At 38.9% G+C, this 20,011-nt stretch overlaps 1 long non-coding RNA gene across 1 annotated transcript in view; it reads left to right on the top strand.

Moving 5' to 3' along the window:
- Window positions 1–17,422, top strand: part of LOC112678622 (uncharacterized) — a 43,879-nt gene extending 26,457 nt beyond the window's left edge. The window contains exons 3-5 of the long non-coding RNA XR_003147708.3: window positions 2,130–2,284; window positions 15,940–16,020; window positions 16,694–17,422. This is a non-coding gene — a long non-coding RNA (uncharacterized LOC112678622). The remainder of the gene's footprint in view (window positions 1–2,129; window positions 2,285–15,939; window positions 16,021–16,693) is intronic.
- The last annotated feature ends 2,589 nt before the right edge of the window (window positions 17,423–20,011 follow it).

Raw genomic sequence — 20,011 nt, 5'->3', positions numbered from 1 at the left:
AGTGGTTTGGTCTAGGTGGAGGTCTAGGTCAAGCATGAGTCAGGATAATAGGACGTAGTCGAAGACCCAATCTAATCATTCATACTTTCAACAAATATTCATGCATACACACTATGTACCAGGCACTGGGATAGATGATGAAGACATATTGGTGAGTAAAAACAGATATGCTACCTGTGCTTGTAGACATTACAGTCTAGTGGGGAAAACATCCATCAAATAATCATACTAATTAATGTTTCGTTGCAATCTGGGTTGGATTTACTGCTACAGAGACCACTAGGTGTCCCCATATCCATTCTCTCCATCTATGGAAATGATCAGATTCAAAGCTAGGCATATGGCACCCAAAATAATGACTACTTTTCCTAGCTTCCCTGGCAGTAAGATGTGGCCATGTGACCAAGTTCTGATCAGTGAGGGGTGAGTAAAAGTAGTCAGTGCAATTCCTGAATCATGCCCTTAGAAGGAGTGGTTATGCCTTCCCTTTCCTCCCTCCCATTGCTCTAGTTGGGATTAGGATTAGGGTTGGTATTTGGATAATATTGTAGAAGTCCAGAGAAATTATAGTGTCAGTCTACTGTTGTGGGCCTTGTGCACATAGGGTACACATACAAGATTGTTCCCCTTCTACTGACTGAAATAGGAATATGGTGGTGAATTGTCTTAGAGCATACTGGTGAGGGTAACATCTTAGAGATGTCCACACAATAAGGCAGAAGGATTCAGGGCTCCCGACATCAGAGAGATTCCAGACAAGTCCTGGGCTGCTTAGGCCAACACTGTGTTGTAAGCAAAAGATAAATTTCTGTCTTACTAAAGTCACCAGGGTCTCTGTTTCAGCAGCAGATCTATGTTCTAAAAAGAAGAGCATTCTTTAGGAAGACATACTGAAGAGTCATGACACATATCTGCAAGAAGGTGGGCTTATCTGAGTAGTTGAAGCTAGAGTTTGGATTGATGGATGGGTGGATTTAACCAGGCTGGAGGTTGAGGTGGATGGATAGGAGTCCTGCAGGGAAGTTGTTTAAAGAACTGAAAAGAAGGGCTCTGTGGTTATTCAGCCTAGAGAAAGAATATGTAAAAATAATTGTGGGATCTGATGGCTGGATTTGAAGAGCTCAAAGACTTTATGAGAGATGTGGATCTTCATTCTGAGAACAGCAGGAAACTATTCAAATGTTTTACCCAGAGAAATAAGATGACCAGGTTTGTGTTTTAAATACATTGCTCTACTTTTGATTAAGGCTAGGGTTGGTATTTGGATAATATTGTAGAAGTCCAGAGAAATTTACAATGCCTCAGTCTACTGTTGCAGGCCTTGTGCACACAGGGTATACATAAAAGATTGTTTGCGGCAACATTGTTTATAGTAGGCAATATGAACAATTGCGTGTGACTGCAAAATGAATGAGTCTCACAAACATTGTGTTGACCAGAAAAAAGACAGAGGTAAAAGAACACCTCTATAGAAGGTGCTCCTCTTCTGCACTATAGATGCAGTATAATTCTATTCATATGGTTCAGAAACAATCAAAACTAGCCTGCATCAAATCTAAGGTGCCATTGATTGCAAAACACATCATTATCTTATATTTCTGTATTTATATTTTTTATAATAAAGAAAAATGCTGCAAATTAAACCGTAGCAAGCCATCATCATAAGCATATCTCAACTTTAGATATGCTAAAATATAGCCCGGGTGGCTCAGCGGTTTAGCGCTGCCTTCAGCCCAGGGCATGATCCTGGAGACCCGGGATCAAGTCCCACGTTGGGCTCCCTGCAAGGAGCCTGCTTCTCCCTCTGCCTCTCTCTCTCTCTCTGTGTCTCTCATGAATAAATAAATAAAATCTTTTTTAAAAAAAGATATGCTAAAATATGAAAAAGAGTATTTCTTGGATTTGGTAAAATGAGGCATATGGCTTAGAGATTCATACATAGCAGGTAAAATTTTAAAGCAAAAACACTGTTACAAAAATCAGGTAAGTGGTTACTTCTTGGAGAGAGGATGGTTGTGTAATCAAGAAAGGGCACACAGGAGTGGGGAGGTTTCTGGAGAACAGCAGGGTTTAATTTCTTAACTTAGAGAGTAAGTAGTTTATGATTATTCCCTAAACTGTGCTTGCAGGTTTTGTACACGTTTCTGCATGCCATACTGAGGATTGTGAGGGACTGGCTGATTCAGATGTGCTAAGGGAGGGTGTGAGGACAAAAGACCTGAGGCTGCAGAATGAAGGACAGATAAGGGAGAACAAGGCTGCAAGCATGAAGACCAGTCAAGAGGTATGTAAGCCTGACCAAGGTAGCAGCATGAGTATTGAAGAAAGGGAGCAAAAGGGAGAAAGATGCTTGGAATTTAAAATAACATGGTCTTGGAACTGACTAGATATATTCGTTGATTGGATGATGGTTACATTGGCATAATCTTGATTATCCTTACCATCTTCATACCATCATCTGGGGAGAGCTTACTACTACATTTCAGGCACTGGCATTTTGCACATGCTGTGATCTTAATCTTCACAACCATCTGAAGTGTTAAATATTATTGTCAACAGTATTTGAAAGATGAAAACTGAGCTTAAGTCACACGGTTAGTGGCTGAGCCAGGATACAAAGCCAGACCTGACCAGCACTCCCACCATTTATTTACCAGTCCCCTATCACTGGACTCAAATAGCAGAGTAGCTTTTCACTTGTGTCGTGTGCACAAAGATTGTGTTACTGGGCACTATGTTTTACCCAACTTTCAAAGTGAAGCAAGCAACTTAATGCTCTGAGATCTTCTATCCTTCAGTCACTCTACCCTGAAGTCAAATGGTGTTTGAACTTTCTGATTCTGTGCTATTGATCCAGGAGGCTCATTAAGAAGGAAATGATGTGAGGAACTGGTTCTTCTATGAAATGAGAACCAAATATTTCCTGTAGAAAATCCATATAGAATGAGTGCGTCAGGAAATATGCTCATCTCCCCCAAAAAGACCTTAAGAGATAAATTCTAATAAAGGATAAACAAACAAAAACAAGTATATAAGAAGTAGAAGGGGGGGGCACCTAGGTAGCTCAGTGGTTGAGCTTCTGTCTTTGGCTTAGGTCATGATCCTGGGGTCCTGGGATCGAGTCCTGAATCAGGCTCCTCACAGGAAGCCTGTTCCTCTCTCTGCCTCTCTTTCTGTGTCTCTCATGAATAAATAAAATCTTTAAAAAAAAAAAATAGTAGGGGGATTGCTGGAAGAAAAGGCGAAGGATTGTGAAGACAAATTCATAATTTTCCCTTCACAATTTTGCAGAGCCTTCTTTAAGAAGAGCCTGACTTTCCTGGTAAAGCTTTGTCTTTATTATTGATCATATACTCCCCAAAAATACATTAGGCCAACTTTCTGTCTATTGTTAGTAAAGAAGTATTCTTTCTCATGTGCAGAAGCTCCTTTTTCTTCAGATTACACCGCCTTACCTACTTGGAAAATATTTCCCTCACAAATTGCAAACATTTTTGTAGACGTGCTACCAAGTTTAGTCATCCATAGTGTAACCACTAAGTGACCAGTTGTAGGATGCTTGTCAAACATTGGCTGGGAAGGTGACACCAATGTCATTGTGAACACTGACTTTCAAGTTCCTGGTTATATAGTTTTTCTGGACATCTTCCATTCACCCCTGTCTTCTCTACCCTCCTCTATGCCCTGGAAGGTTGAATGGTAGAAACTAGGACAGCTAACTCCTCACCTTCAGGTTTCACTGGGTTCAGCCTGCAAGGAGCCCAGCAGGAGATCTGAGAGAGGTAGCAGAGGGCAAGCTGTGAGGTTACTTCCAGCTGGTCTAGTTGCATAAAGGAGGTTGGGGGTCTCAGTGTCTCTCAGATAGACCCTCTCTGTCTCCAGTTCCTGTACGTGGCCCCTTACCCTTAATCTGGAGCAATCTGGAGCCCACTGACACTAGCCCTGGGTATTGCACTATTTTGCATGGTTTCCCTACATTTGGTCCTCTGCAAACAGTTCTCTATTAAACTCACCTTAAATTATCCTACTTTCAATGTGTCATCTGTTTTCTGCTGAGACCCTGACCGACACAGTAATAATACCTTACAGCTAAAGGCTTTTACAGTTTCTCATTAATTTATTTGTACTTGGATAGCACTTTTTCAAGTTTTTTTTAAACAACAGACCTAGAAATGCAAGTGTCCATGTTTGATTCTTAGTCACTCTGCTGTAAGTAGAACTGAACGATCTCTTTGTTCTTGTCACAGGCATTTATAGCCTTTGTGTTTTTATTTCCATCTGTTGTTCCCTGAGAAGTCTTTATACTTATATAATGCCAAGACATGAAACTGCTCCCTCTCATTTGATCTTTGCTTGATTCGCTTTTTATCCTCTCACCTCTGGACTCAGAAGCCTGTGAAGGCCTCAAAGACAGGGAAGTGTTTTTCTATTTGTATCCTCTGCATCATTCACAGAGCCTGGCATAGAATGGAACTCAGGACAGACATTTTGAATGAATGGAGAATGATGTCACTTCTGGATCTCAGTTATTAGGGAACATAATCATCAGACAGCAGTCTCCTGAGAAAGCAAACATGAGAAAAGTAAACAACACTTGGTAATCAAGTCAGAGAGCTGTGTCTGCAGTGAGGGCAAAGCATATGGAAATCTTAGTTAGGAGCATGCAATCAGCAGCTGAGTAGTTCACCCACTTACACTGTCTTATAATTCTCTTCTTCAGAAAATCAGAGATGACCAATTCCTTTTCTCTGAGCAAATTATCCCATTTAAACATTCATGAATTAGCCACACCAACTTACTTCTAACAAAAAGAGTAATGGTTTCTGTCTCATACATTTCAGCTATCTTGTACTCAGGGAGTTGTCAAGTTGAAAGATTTCTTTTTACATTCCTAATAATCCACTATTCTCTAGGAACAAAAATTTACTTCAAGATGGAAAGTGAGGATTTGAATTCATCCCTAATTTTTAACTCACATTATACAACCTACCTCTAACTAGGTTGTTAGGGCATATAACACTCAAGGCCAAATTAGAAAATACTAGAATTCCGTGACAGAATAAATTATGTGTAGGTTTTCCTGTTTCGTCAAGCCATGGCCATTAGAGATGATCCAGTCCAAACCCTTCCCTTGGCAGATAAGGACAGTAAAGCCTGAGGTCAGATTGGTGATAGATCTAGGTCTGGGACCAATGTTCCCTGGCTTTCCACCAGAAAAACAACTACAAAAGGAGGGTTCTTGGCACCTAGACTAGTCCAGTGATAGAGTGATAGAGTCCAGTGCCTAGGTGGGCACTCTCCAGTCATCTTCTAAAGTCCACCCAACTGGCTGACAGAGACTGGCCAAACTCTGGAGAATGACAAGTAAAGCTGCCACAAAAGAAGCAGTTGTGATTAGTTAGTGACAGTCAAAGGCCACCAAGATAAAGAAGGGGCATGGAGGGCCAGGCCCTCATATTTATTCAAAAGCATTGGAAATCTCCATCTTTGAACAGTTTAGCATGAAAAGAAAATATAGAAAAGCAAGGTCAGGGGAGATAAATGTCATTTATGGCAAACCTGCCACATTCTGAGTTCTCTCATCTCACCTTTGCACCACTTTTGTGAGGTAAATAGCTTTACACCTAATTTGCTTTGTATGCTGTGAATTTTTTTTTACTTTGTGAAAATATTACATTTAATTATTTTAAATAATGGGGCGCCAGGGTGGCTCAGTTGGTCACTAAGTTATTAAATTTTGGTTTGTGAAATAAGCAGCTATATGCATTTTTCTTAAATTTCTCCTGTCTTACAAAGGTAGCACACTGCATATATACTTTTGCAAACTCCTTTTATCACTTACTATGTTCTAGAAATCACTCCTACCAGTTCATAGAGATCATTCTACCTAGAACCTGATACTATGTATGTGATAAAATTTATTCAACCAGTCTTCTATGTTTGGCCATTAAGGTACTTTCCAATATTTTGCAATTATAAGTAATGCTGCAATGAATCACCTTGGGCTTTTATTTTTGTATTGTTAGAGGCGTATGTTCCTGGTGAATTTCTAGAAGTAGAGTGCTGGGGTTGATATTGCCAAATTCCCCTTTGTAGTCATGGTATCACTTGCTTTCCCAGCAGCAATGTTTCCTCACAGCCTTGCCAACAGGATATATCATCAAGCTTTCAAATCTTTGCCAATTTGAAAGAAGAGAAATGAAACTTCATTGTAGTTTTAATTTGAATTTTTCTTATGAGTGAGGCCGAACATCTTTTTATATGTTTAGAGGCTATTTTAAATTTATGAATTGATTCTCTTCATAAAAACTTGAAGCACTATGTATAAGTCCCTTTTAACCATCACTCACCATCTGGTTCCCTTTTCCCATACCCAAGAATAACTACTGTAATCAATTTGATGTATATCCTTCCAGTTTTTTTTTTTAAGATTTTATTTATTTATTCATGAGAGACACACAGAGAGAGAGAGGCAGAGACTCAGGCAGAGGGAGAAGCAGGCTCCATGCAGGGAGCCCGATGTGGGACTCCATCCCAGGTCTCCAGGATCATGCCCTGGGCGGAAGGCAGATGCTCAACCCCTGAGCCACCCGGGCGTCCCTATCCTTCTAGTTCTTAACTAATGTCTTGATATATGAATACATGTCCCTGTAGAACACATAGTATATGCTTTGGTATGTTTTGATTTTTTACTTTTATTTTTTTCCAGTATATCATATTATGTATATCTATGGCTTAACATTTATTTTTTGTCTTTTTTTTACAAAGAAGTAAAACACTTTAATGCCTCAATGTTTCCAGTAGTTTTTTATTGTTTTTTTTTAAGATTTTTATTTATTTATGCGAGACAGAGACAGGCAGAGACATAGACAGAGGGAGAAGCAGGCTCCATGCAGGAAGCCTGATGTGGGAGTCAATCCCTGGATCCCAGGATCACGCCCTGAGCCAAAGGCAGATGCTGAACCACCGAGCCACCCAGGCGTCCTTGTTTCTAGCTTTTTAAATTACAGTATACTAAATAAATATTAGGGTTTTTTTAATTTTTAAAATTTTTATTCATGAGAGACATAGAGAGAGAGAGAGGCAGAGACACAGGCAGAGGGAGAAGCAGGCTCCATGCAGGGAGCCCTATGTGGGACTGGATCCCAGGACTCCAGGATCAGGCCCTGGGCCCAAGGTGGCGCCAAACCACTGAGCCATCAGGGCTGCCCTAAATATTAGTTTTAAAGCTTTCCATTTCCCTATACACTTAGAATCAACAGAGTTTTTAATGTTTTGATTAAAAACTTGTTATTGTGGCAAAACTCACAAAACATAAAATGTATCATTTTAACCATTTTTAAGAGTACGGTTAAGGGGCTTAGTGAGTTAAGCATCTGCCTTTGGCTGAGGTCATGATCCCAGGGTCCTGGGATCCAGCCCCACATGGGGCGTCCTGATCAGCAGGGAGCCTGCTTCTCCCTCTCCCTCTGCCACTCCTCCTGCTTGTGCTCTCTCTCTCTCTCTCTCTAATAAACAAAATATTTTTTAAAAAAGAGTACAGTTAAGTATATTCACACTGTTGTGAAATAGATCTCCAGAACTTTCATTTTATAAATCTGAAACTCTATGCATTAAGCAATTCCCCTTTCCTCCCACCAAGCTCCTAGTAACCACTGTTCTACTTTCTGTTTCTTGACTACTTTAGATACCTTCTACAGCAGAATCATATAATATTTGTCCTTTTGTGTACCTTATTTCACATAGCTTGTCCTCAAGTTTCATCAGTGTAGTATTTGGCAGAATTTCTTTCATTTTTGAGGCTGAATAATCGCCACTGTATGTATACATCACATTTTGTTTATCCATTCGTCTGTTGATGGACATTTCGTTGCTTCCACCTCTTGACTATTCTGAATAATGCTGCTATAAATATGGTATGCAAATGTCTCTTTGAAGCCTTGCTTTCAATTCTTTTGGATAGATACCCAGTAGTAGGATTACTGGATTATATGGTAGTTTTATTTTTTAATTTTTTTAAAGGAAGTTCCTGTTTTCCATAGCAGTTGTATCATTTTACAATCCCAACAATAGTGCACAAGGATTCCAGTTTCTCCTCATCCACAAATAACACTTGTTATTTTTTTGATAGTAGGCATCCTAATGAGTATGAGATGATATTTCATGATGGTTTTTATTTGCATTTCCCTAAAGATTAGTGATGTTGAGAATCTTTTCAAGTGCTTATTGGCTATTCACATATCATCATTGGAGAAATGTCTATTCAAATCCTTTGCTCATTTTTAAATTGGATTATTGGTTGTTTTTGTCATTGAGATGTAGTAGTTCTTTATATATTCTGGATATTAACCTATTATCTGATGAGTGATTTACAAATAGTTCTTACCATTCCTTAGGTTGCTTTTTCACTCTGTGCATTATATCCTTTGATGGAAAAAAGTTTTTAAGTTTGATATAGTTTCATTTGTCTATTTTTGCTTTTGTTGCCTGGGTTTTTGGGATCATTCCAAATAAATCATTGCCAAATCCAATGTCATGAAGCTTTTCCTATATGTTTTCTTCTAGGAGCTTTATAGTTTAGGTCTTACATTTAAGTCTTTAATATATTTTTGAATTAATTTTTGTATATGGTGTAAAGTAAGTGTCTTATTTAATTCTTTTGCATGTGGATATCCAGTTTTCCCAGCACTATTTGTTGAAAATACTGTCCTTTCCCCATTGAGTGATCTCATCACCCTTGTTGCAGATTATTTGACCATATACACAAAGATTTATTCCTTAGGCTATTTCATTCCACTGGTTTATTTGTTTGTCTTTTTCCCAATACCACGCTGCTTTGATTACTGTAGCTTTGTAATATGTTTTGAAACCAGGAACTGTGAGTTCTCTAACTTTGTTCTTTCTCAAAATTGTTTTAGCAATCCAAGGTCCCTTGAGATGCCATTTAATATTAGGATGAATTTCGTAGTGTAACTTTTTAACTCAGTAATATTGCTTTATTTATCCATATTAGTACAAATACATCTACATCTACCTCATTCTTTTAAACTGCTGAATAATGTGTATTAACAGTACTACAATTTCCCTTGAACATTATCCAAAATGATTATCTCTTACATTGTTCCCAATTTTCACTGATCTTGATTGGGATTGCTTAAATGTTCCTCTAAATGATTAATAATGAAAGCAGTCTTTTTATTTTATTTTATTTTACTTTTTTATTTTATTTTATAAGATTTTATAAGATTTTATTTATTTATTCATGAGAGACACAGAGAGAGAGAGGCAGAGACACACAGGCAGAGGACGAAGCAGGCTCCATGCAGGGATCCAGATGTGGGACTCCATCCCAGATGTCTAGGATCACTCCCTGGGCTGAAGGTGGCGCTAAACCACTGAGCCACCCAGGCTGCCCCAAAAACGTTTTGTTTTTTTTTGTGTGGTTTCTTTGGGGGTTTTTTTGAGAGCAGTCTTTTTAATGTCATTTTAGTGGACTATAAAAATCAATACACATTAATTGTAAAAAAGCCAATGCAGAAAAATACAAGGACTAAATCTAAAATCTCTATGATCCTGCCAAAATGATAGGCAACATATACAGATTAGGGGGGTATATATATTACAGAAATTAACTCCTGGGTCCTCCACTAACTGTGTGACCCTAGGCAAGTTACTTCATTTCACTAACTTTAGTTTTCTCACCTAAAAAATAAAGACAATAATATCTACTTCTTGGAGGTTTTGTGAGAATCAAATGAGATAATACTTAGGATAGTGTGTAGCACTATATTCTATACCTATGCTACAGATTCTCCAGGGAAATGGGTAACTAAATTATAGTGTCATCAAACAATAAAAATTTATATAGCCATTAAAAATAATGAGGTAGATCGATATGCACTCACTTGGAAATATTTGTCAGATTTAAATTAAAAAGCAATACAAGTATTTTCACATTTAAAAAATGTTCATGTACATTTGCATATACATGTGCATAAAAATAGCATGTATAGCATGACATACCTATGAAACAAAAGTCTGAACAGTCACATACCAAACTGTTAAAATGGTTTTGAGGAGCAGGGTAGAAAAAAAAAAAAATGAAAAGCATTTCATTTGCTTTTTGCATATAATCACTGTGTGAAATCTTTAAAATGAAATGCATCATTTTGTAATTAAGAGGCTAGCAAAGATTTTTTTTAATCTAAAAAGAAATTTGAATTTTTTAAAAGGAAAAATAACTTTAAATTACAGAACTACTTTACAGAAACTTCCACCTGTTTTTTTTTTTAAACCTAACACCTTGTGAGGAATAATTTCAAATTAAAAATAGCGAAAGCAAATAGGTCACCTAAAACCTTCCAACTATGTTCATCTTGAAAACATATCAGGAAAGGTTTACATTAGTGCAGTTCTGCAGGACTTGTGAGATCAATCTGAACCTTCTGGCCTCAAAGGATCACTCTCAGATAAAATAAGCATATTTTAGGTCTCCCCTGGCTTTCATTAATCTAAGCCTCCTAGCTCATTTGAAAATTGGCCACACCAGCTTTCTTTACACAGAATAGCAATCCATATAAATCTTTTAGCCTCAGCTGCCCAGGGCCATACAAGTAAACCATTACAACCATGGTCTTTTCTTAATTCCCAAAGGAAATCAACAGTGAGGGAAAAGCCTATTTCCACAAACTGTGGGGCTTTACATTATATACTCATGATGATGTCATAAACTAATCAAAATATAAGATTTGCTATTTTCAGGATATCCTTGAATCATGTTTGTAGATCAAGAAGAACTTTTTATTTTATTTTTTTTTTAAGATTTCATTTATTTATTTATAAGAGACGTAGAGAGGCAAAGACATAGGTAGAGGGAGCCTGCTAGGCTCCCTGTGAAGAGTCTGATGAGAGACTTGATCCCAGAATCCCGGGATCATGACTTGAGCGGAAGATAGACGCTCAACCACTGAGCCACCCAGGTGCCGCAAGAACTTTTTAAAAACACGTTTACAAAAAATTAAAAAATAAAAAAAATAAAAACACATTTACTATAATAATTTCTGTAAACATATTTAAAAGAGATGAGAACCAGGAAGAACAAAAGGTGTAATTTTAAAATAGCTTCAGAAAGCTAGCATAATGTGATAGCCACAAACTACTTTATACCTCCACAAATGAAATTTCCCATGTCAATGCAGATGTCTCTAGGAACAATTCTCATAAAGTTCAGTTGAGGAATTCACTGAAGGGTGAAACCAGTTATTTGAGGGTTGGGGGTGGGGCAGGGAAACAGACTGATGGGAGAGATACAAGATCATAAAATAGATCAGGCCAAAGGAAATGTCCAGCTCCATAAACTTTTTCTCCTTAATAATGAGACATTATGAGATGAATTTATATCTAGGATAAACTAAACCAGTTAGGATATTGTAATATACTGTGAAGAAATTCAATGTGTGATTATGCTGAAAATCCTAAAAGTAACTCCAAGAGAAAGGTACAAGATCAACATCTAAGCAATATTTTTATAAGTTAACTCTTTTTGAACAAGCAAAGACCAGTAATAAACAAGAATGAATAAGCGTGGTGTCTGATAATTTTGTAAAATTGTCTATTAAGTGATATTGTTAACGGAAAAGTGCTATCTGGGTCATGGATTTTTTCTCCCAATTATTTATTTGTTTGTTTGTTTGTTTGTTTGTTTGTTTGTTTATGAAGCTCAGGAACTGGTGAGGGAGGGGAAGAGAGGCTTGGCGGTGGCACCTCTCTCTTTACCCCACCTAGTGCCTTCTTAACGTAAAGCCAGGTCAGGAAGGGGGAGTCTGGATCCCAGGGCACACGTCAGCTGGAACAGCAAACTCTATCTGCTGAGGCTTTGGCAAATTCAGGTTGTCCATGACCTTGACAAACTCCTCACAGCTGAGAGTGAGCCATGGGTTCAAAGTCCACTCCTTCTCCACAGTGGACACTTGAGCCCAAGGTAATCATGAGCAGGGTAGATCAGACATTCTTCTGGAAGTGTGAAGATCTTTTCATGGACTGAGTGGTACAAAGTCTTAGCACAGCCTTGCTGGAAGTCCACCCACCCACAACTTGGATGAGTGGGGCATCTCCAGTGAAGCATAGGACCATTTTGGACCCGTCCGAGCAAGCCCAGGTAAAAGGTTCCTGGATCTTCAAGGTACCATATCCGTCCCAGATGAGAGAGAAATAAGCTTCTATTTTATTTGTCACCACTATATAGGGTCTTTGCCTTAGTTGCCAAATTTGGTGTCCTAACAAATATTGAAGTCTGATTGAAATGAAAAAAAAATTGAGGTTTTTGTTCATTTTGGGGGGGTTTGTTTGGTTTAGTTTGGTTTGGCTTTTTTATCTACTAAATGAAAGCTCATACCCCTAGAATGTGGTAATCCCATCAAGACATTACAATCCAGTCAAGTGGTATCCTTCTGCTTGGATGTTTTTCTTTCTGAAGTCATCTCCCACACTGCAAGAAATGCTTGTAAGTGTGCTGTCAAATGAAATTAGGATGGATCCCAGCATTCAAAAATCAAACTAAAATATAGCTAATGAGAAATAGCATTTATATGTATAATAGTCCCCACTTATCTGTGGGGGATACCTTCTAAAATTCCCAGTGGACACATGAAACTGTAGATAGTATCAAACCCTATATATATACTATGTATTTTCCTACACATACATACTTATAATAAAGTTTAATTTACAAATTAGGCACAATAAGATATTAACCAGAACTAATAATAAAATATAATAATTATAACAATATACTGTAATAAAAGTTATGTGAATGTGATCTCTCTCTCTCCTCGTCTCTCAAAATATTGTATTGTATTATACTCACCCTTCTTGTGACAATGTGAGGTGATAAAATGCCTAAGTGATGACATGAAGTGAGGGGAATGACTTAAACATCATGACATCATGACATAGTGGTGGGCTACTGTTGATCTTCTGACCATATATTAGGAAGATCAACTGCTTCTGGACCATGGTTGATTGTGGGTAACTGAAACCATAGAAAGTAAAACTACAGATAAAAGGGACTACTATACATCATAAAATTCCTTACTATTCCTTCAAAGTTAGCTCCTCCTTCAGAATGTCCCATTTGTGTTTGTGGTACCGTGATCCTTCCTCTATATAGTCTTGAAATCTGAGTTATCTTTGAATTCTTCTCCTTACCTGCTATAATAAGCAGTGGCTACATTTGTTGGGACTGTGTTTGGCTGCATGTAAGAGGAACCCAACTGTAAGGCAGCTTAACTAAATAAAAGTATATTTTCCCTCAAAACCAGAAGACAGTAGTAGGCAATTTAGAGCTGGAATGGCATCCAATTCAAAACAATATCAGAGAGGCCCCTAGTTCTCACTTCTACCAATCTTAGCACGTGATTTTCATAGAGCTTGAAAGATGGTGCCTCCTCTCTGACACCTTTTGTGTTTGCCTTAGCCTAGGAAACAGAACCTGAAGCAAGGTAGAAGTACTAATGCTTTATTCAGTGATATAATCTCAGGGCATAGAACAATAAACAAAGTAAAGTCCCTGCTCTCAGGGAATGCATTTTAATGAGGGGATTAGAAAATAAACAAATAAATAGGTACATAAACTAGAGAAAGTGACAAAGTAAAAAGAATTCTACTTTATGTAGACTATCAGGGAAGGATTTTCTGAAGAGCTTATATCTGAGCAGAAACTTGAATGAAAAAGAAACAAATTATGTAAAATATCTGGAAGATGCACCTTCCATGCTCAAGGTAAGACTACTGCAAGAGTCTTTAGTACATAAGAATATACTAAACATACTGACGGAGGAGAAGAGAGATCATGTGGTTGGAACCAAATAACAGATGTCAAGAGAAATAGACATAAGGTTGAAAAGTTGTCTTTTGGGACTAGGTGGTGTCAGGTCTAATGGACCAGACTGAGAGATTTCATTCTAAGATGATTACCTAGGCCAATGGAGGGTTTGGGGAATGAGAGGTAAAAGTAGAAGAGTAGATGTCACTAAGAGAGCAATTGCAGTGGTCCAGGAAGAGAGGGTATGGTGAATATGGTGCGATGAATGTGAAGGTCAAGAATCAAGGCTCACACTCAGAGGCTGGATTTCAGGAGTAAGAGTACCCAGCAATGCAGCTCTGTTCCCTGCCTCACTTCCAAAAACTCTCTCACCTCTGCCTTCCACCTGTACCTGAAAAGAACATGAAATATCTAAGCCTGGAACCTGACTGTCAAGATCTAACCCTAGTTCTGCCACTTGCTTGTGTAATATGAACTTGAATAAGTTAATTTTCTGTGTTTCATCTTCTCTATCTTCATTATCTATAAAATGGGAATAATAATAATAAATAATAGTATTTATCACTTAGATTTTTGACATGCAAAGTGCCTAGAATAGTATCCACCACCTGACATAAGTATCAATAAATGATACCTAATAATATTACTAGATGTTTTCAACATCCTTTTTTTTCTTTTTTAAAGCTTTTATTTGGAAATAGTTTCGGATCCCTGGGTGGCGCAGCGGTTTGGCGCCTGCCTTTGGCCCAGGGCGCGATCCTGGAGACCTGGGATCGAATCCCACATCAGGCTCCTGGTGCATGGAGCCTGCTTCTCCCTCTGCCTATGTCTCTGCCTCTCTCTCTTTCTCTCTCTGTGACTATCATAAATAAATAAAAATTAAAAAAAAAATTAAAAAAAAAAAAGGAAATAGTTTCAAACTTACAAAAAGGTTTGCAAAGTAAATAAGAGTTGTAAGGAATAATCTTCGATCTTTTATCCAGATTCGCTTATATTTAACATTTACACCATTTGCTTTATAATTTGTACTCCTTGATCTCTCTCTCTCTCTGTATTTTTTCCTGAATTATTTAAGGGTAAGTTACAAACATTATGGCCCTTTGCACCTAAATTCTTTAGTGGTTTTCCTATGAATGCCTACCATACAGTCATTTACTTCTTTAATTGATACAAGGCTTTCCTTTCAACTGCTATCCATGTTCCAATTTTATCAGTAATCTAGTGATGTCCTCTTTTCTTGTTGTTAAAATCTATTTTATTTTTCCCTTTTAAAAATTTAAATTCAATTAATTAACATATAATGTATTATTGGTTTCAGAGGTAGAGGTCAGTGATTCATCAGTCTTACATAACATCCAGTGCTCATTACCTCCCACACCCTCCTTAATGTCCATCATCCAGTTACCCCATCCCTCACCCACCTCTCCTCCAGCAACCCTGTTTGTTTCTTATGATTAAGAGTCTCTTGGGATGTCTGGGTGGCTCAGCGGTTGGGCATCTGCCTCCGGCTCAGGGCGTGATCCCGGACTCCTGGGATTAAGTCCCATATCAGGCTCCTTGTATGGAGCCTGCTTCTCCTGTCCCTGCCTCTCTCTCTGTCTCTCATGCATAAATAAATAAAATCTTTAAAAAATAATAATAAAATAAAATCTTTTTTAAAAGTCTCTTATGGTTTGTCTCCCTCTCTGATTTTATCTTGTTTTATTTTTCCCTCCCTTCCCCTATGACCCTATTTTGTTTCTTAAATTCCACATATGAGTGAGATCATATACTTGTCTTTCTCTGATTGACTTATTTCACTTAGCATTGTATTCTCTAGTTCCATTCACATCATTGCAAATGTTTTCAACATCTTAAAATGCTGTATCTCTCTCTCTCTCACCTCTAAATTTGGCACCTGTTCTTACTACACCTGGAATGTATGTTGTTTAATTAATTCCAAACTCACCCTCCAACTCCCTACCTTAATGTTACCGCCTCTAGGGGGCCTTTTCTGATCCCATAAATGAGATTCAATTCTCTTCTTGTCTCTTGACCCACCACTCCATACTTACCTCCAGTAGTTACCCCCATCATAATTTCCAATAATCACTTGTTTTGTTTGATTTTCCTACTAGATCAAAACCTGAAGAAAAGAACAGTTGTTTGTTTTGTTCACCCCTGTATCCTCAAGGCCTACCATTGTACCTGGAAAACAGGTAGACATTAAATAGATATTAAAGAAATCAGTTCACCTAGCAAATTTGTAATATTAGCAAAAATAAGAAAATGTAGTAACCGAGCTCCCAGGGCCACATTATGACTTTCATGGGCCCTATCCTGCATAAATATATACATTTATAAATATAAGCACTGTGTCCACTGTGCATAATAAGTAAGTCAGCCCACAAGCATCAGCAACAGAAGAGTTAAAAGCAACAGAAAAAGTCAGAAGGGAGTAGAGAGAGGGCCAGAATCGGAAATTAGCTTGACTTCTGAGATGCAGTAGACAATGTAACTGTGATTCAACTATAAGGCTTTTATCTATAAGTAATGGATTCCTGAGTCCAATTCCCTAAACCATAACAGGAAAGCACAGAGATATGGCAAGGGCTGGGCTTAGTTGATTCAATAACTCAACACTGTCTGCAAATTTCAGGTTCTTTCTAATTCTCTATTCTTTTTTTTTTTTTAAAGATTTTATTTATTTATTCATGAGAGACACAGAGAAAGAGAGAGGCAGAGACACAGGCAGAGGGAGAAGCAGGGTCCATGCAGGGAGCCCGACGTGGGACTCAATCCTGGGTCCCCAGGATCACGCCCTGGGCTGAAGGTGGTGCTAAACCGCTGAGCCACCCAGGCTGCCCTAATTCTCTATTCTTCTGTCCACAGCATCAGATTCATCCCAAATCCAGTTCCCCTTCCTGTCATCAGATGACTGTCAGCAGAAATGGAGGCAACATCGCTCTTTGATTACATCCAGTGAGACAACCAGAAAATTTCAGTCCTACACGGTAGTCTGAGTAAGCCGGCATTAGGCATGCATCCAATCTGGATCAATAACAATCCCCTGGGGAATACCTCACACTGGCTAATCTAGCAAGTCAGGATCCTTTCCTAGAGTGAGGGATGCAGCATACACCAGAACAAAATCAGGAAATAGGAAGAACCCCTGCAAGAATTCAAGAGATGTGGAATGGGTTATCAGACATTGAGTACATAAATGGTATTTACATTAGACATATAATGTGTTTACAACAAGTAGGAAAAATTATCTGCATCAAGTAAATTAAAAGGTCAAGAGACCATTTAACCCAAAGGAATATCTTAAGGGAAAAGATTTATAGAGGGTGCTTTAGGAGAAAGCTGTGTTGTGAGCTGCCTCCCCAAACTCCTCCCCTTAAAGGGTGAAATGGAGCTGCTAAGGACTTGCCCTCCTACTTCAAACCTTAGTGAGGAGGGATTCCACGGGGCTACTCAAGGTGCTTAATATATCACCTCTACATTTGGGTGGCCAACAAAACTTGGAAGCTTACAAAATGTAGAAGTCTCTTTTTTTTTTTTTTTTTAAAGATTTTATTTATTTATTCATGAGAATACACAGAGAGGAGAGAGAGAGGCAGAGACACAGGCAGAGGGAGAAGCAGGCTTCACGCAGGGAGCCCGACATGGGATTCGATCCTGGGTCTCCAGGATCAGGCCCTGGGCTGCAGGCGGCGCTAAACCGCTGAGCCACCAGGGCTGCCCTAGAAGTCTCTTTATTGGTAACATCAAATCATAAATGACCTCCGCTCATCAAACATCAATACTCAATCTTCACCTTACTTAACATATCAGCAGTTGAAACAGTTTCTTCACCTCCCTTCTCATAAACCAACATTCCAGGTTTTCCCCCAACCCTCATAGTCACTCCTCTATTCCTGGCTCCTCCTGACCCACCAACTCCTTGATGACAGAGTACTCCAGGGCTCTGAAACCTCCAGTATTCCTTGAACCTCTTTTTTTTTTTTTTTTTTTTTACCTACACTTATCCTCTCTATATGTTAACAGCTTCCAAATGTTCACCTCCAGCCCAGAACTCTCTTCAGACTAATATATCCACTACCTTTTCAAAGCCTCCACTTAGATATCTAATAGATATCTCAACATGTGCAAATACAAGTTCCAATTTTTCCATATAAACCTGCTCTTCCTTGACTGTCTCATCTCAAGTAATGGCAACTCCATCCTTCCATCTGCTCAAGCAGTTGGAATCATCCCTGACTCCTTTCTCTATCTCATATTCTACTTGCAACCCATCAGCAAAGGTACTTTTGCCATTGTCTCTGCTTTCAAAATATATTCAGCATAGATTACTTCTCACCATCTCCTCCATAATCTTTTACCTGATTACTTTAAATGCCTCCCAACTTTCTCCTTCCTTTTCTACCTAGATTATCACAAGAAGTTCCCTGGTTTTTTTCCATGCATGACCAGTTGGCTACCAGAATAATCCTTTTTAAAATATGAGCTGGTGTCATTCTCCTACATAGAACCCTCCATCCCATTCAGAGCAAAAGCCAAAGTCCTAATAGTGGCCTATCATATTCATCAGCACACACCTACCTAACCCCCAATGCACACACATACTTAACCCCCCCCCCAATGCATATACATACCCCCCTGACCATGTCTCCCCTCACTTACTTCATTTGAACAGCTCCCTGTTCTTCCTTAAACACACCAGACACACTCTGACCCCAGGGCCTTGAGACGAGCTATTCCTTCAACCTCTAATGCCTTTATTCCCAACAAGCTGCATGGCTTGCTCCCTCAATTCTTTCAAATATCATCTTCTCAGTGAAGCTATTCCCGACCACCCCATTTGTTTATTCATGAGAGACACACAGAGAGGGGCAGAGACGTAGGCGGAGGGAGAAGCAGACTCCATACAGGGAACCCGAAGTGGGACTTGATCCCAGAACCCCAGGATCATTCCCTGAGCCAAAAGCAGACACCCAACCACTGAGCCACCCAGGTGTCCCCTGACCACCCCATTTAAAACAGCAATTCTCACGGCTTTCAGCAGGCCCTCCCCCCCTCCCCTGTTTTGTTCTTCATAGCACACACATGGCATGTCTGTTTCTATGGTAGTCTATCATTTACTTATTTGCCAGTCTCATCCCACAAAAATACAAGCTCCATGAGTTCAAGGATTTTTTTTTTTGGGGGGGGGGGGGTCTGGGTTAAATGCTATATCCCCAGCATCTGGAACAGAGCCTGATATATGACAGGTACTCAATAAATATCAACCAAATGATTGTGTTAGTATTTGCTTTCTATAGTTATGCATTGTTTGAATATTTTACAAGAATAAAATGTTCACTTATTCATTCAACAAATATAGATTCAGAAAAAACCCAAGCCCAGGCACTATGCTAGATGCTGGGTCAAGAGTAATGAGCATACCTAGGCTGACTACACTACCTGGGCTCATGGAGGTTAATCTAGTGATAGATTTTTGAAATAATAACAAATGAGTGTTAAGTACTGGAAGGAAGGGCCACAAGTCTACAAAAGCATATCACGAAGAAAGTTAGCCCTATCTAGACCAGATAAAAGTGGGTGGAGCGAAAGGAACTGGGAGGAGAGAGAAAACCATAGGAGACTGGTAGCTAGGCTCTCTGTTACATGATTTCTCTGTGATTTCACTCAGGAGTGCCACTGTTTAGCATCAAAAGTGCAAAAGTTGCACTCCATACTACTCATTGATGATTCCCTGAGGAAGTAGCACCTGAGCCAAGAAAGAGCCACACCCATTACAGAGGTGAAGGGGTAAGGGCAGGGCAGAGTAGAGGAGTAGTGTAGAGGCAGAGAAAACTATGGCTAAAGATTCTAGAGGGGAAGGACTATGGCACATTCTGGAACACAAAAAGCAAAGGGAGGGTGCAGGGAGAAGGGCCTGGAAGGGGAAAGAGTGACCAAGGTCTGGCAGGTTCTCAAAAAGACTCCAACTTTATTCTAAAAGAAATCAAAAGAGACAGGACCTTGTTTGGCTTCACTTCATTTTGTTTCATTTGCATTGTGGTGACATTACTGGACCTGTATTTTGAAAGTATTTTTGAAACTGCCTTTGTGGAGAATACTTTACCAGAGGCACCTGACCAGGTGCAGAAAGATGAGACAGGAAGCAGGGGGAGTAGTCCAGGAGATTTTAGTATATGTGCTGCC

The sequence above is a fragment of the Canis lupus genome, chromosome 29 (assembly GCF_003254725.2).
Source record: "Canis lupus dingo isolate Sandy chromosome 29, ASM325472v2, whole genome shotgun sequence".
NCBI classification, from domain to species: Eukaryota; Metazoa; Chordata; class Mammalia; order Carnivora; family Canidae; genus Canis; species Canis lupus.
This window is presented reverse-complemented; position numbering and strand designations above follow the sequence as displayed.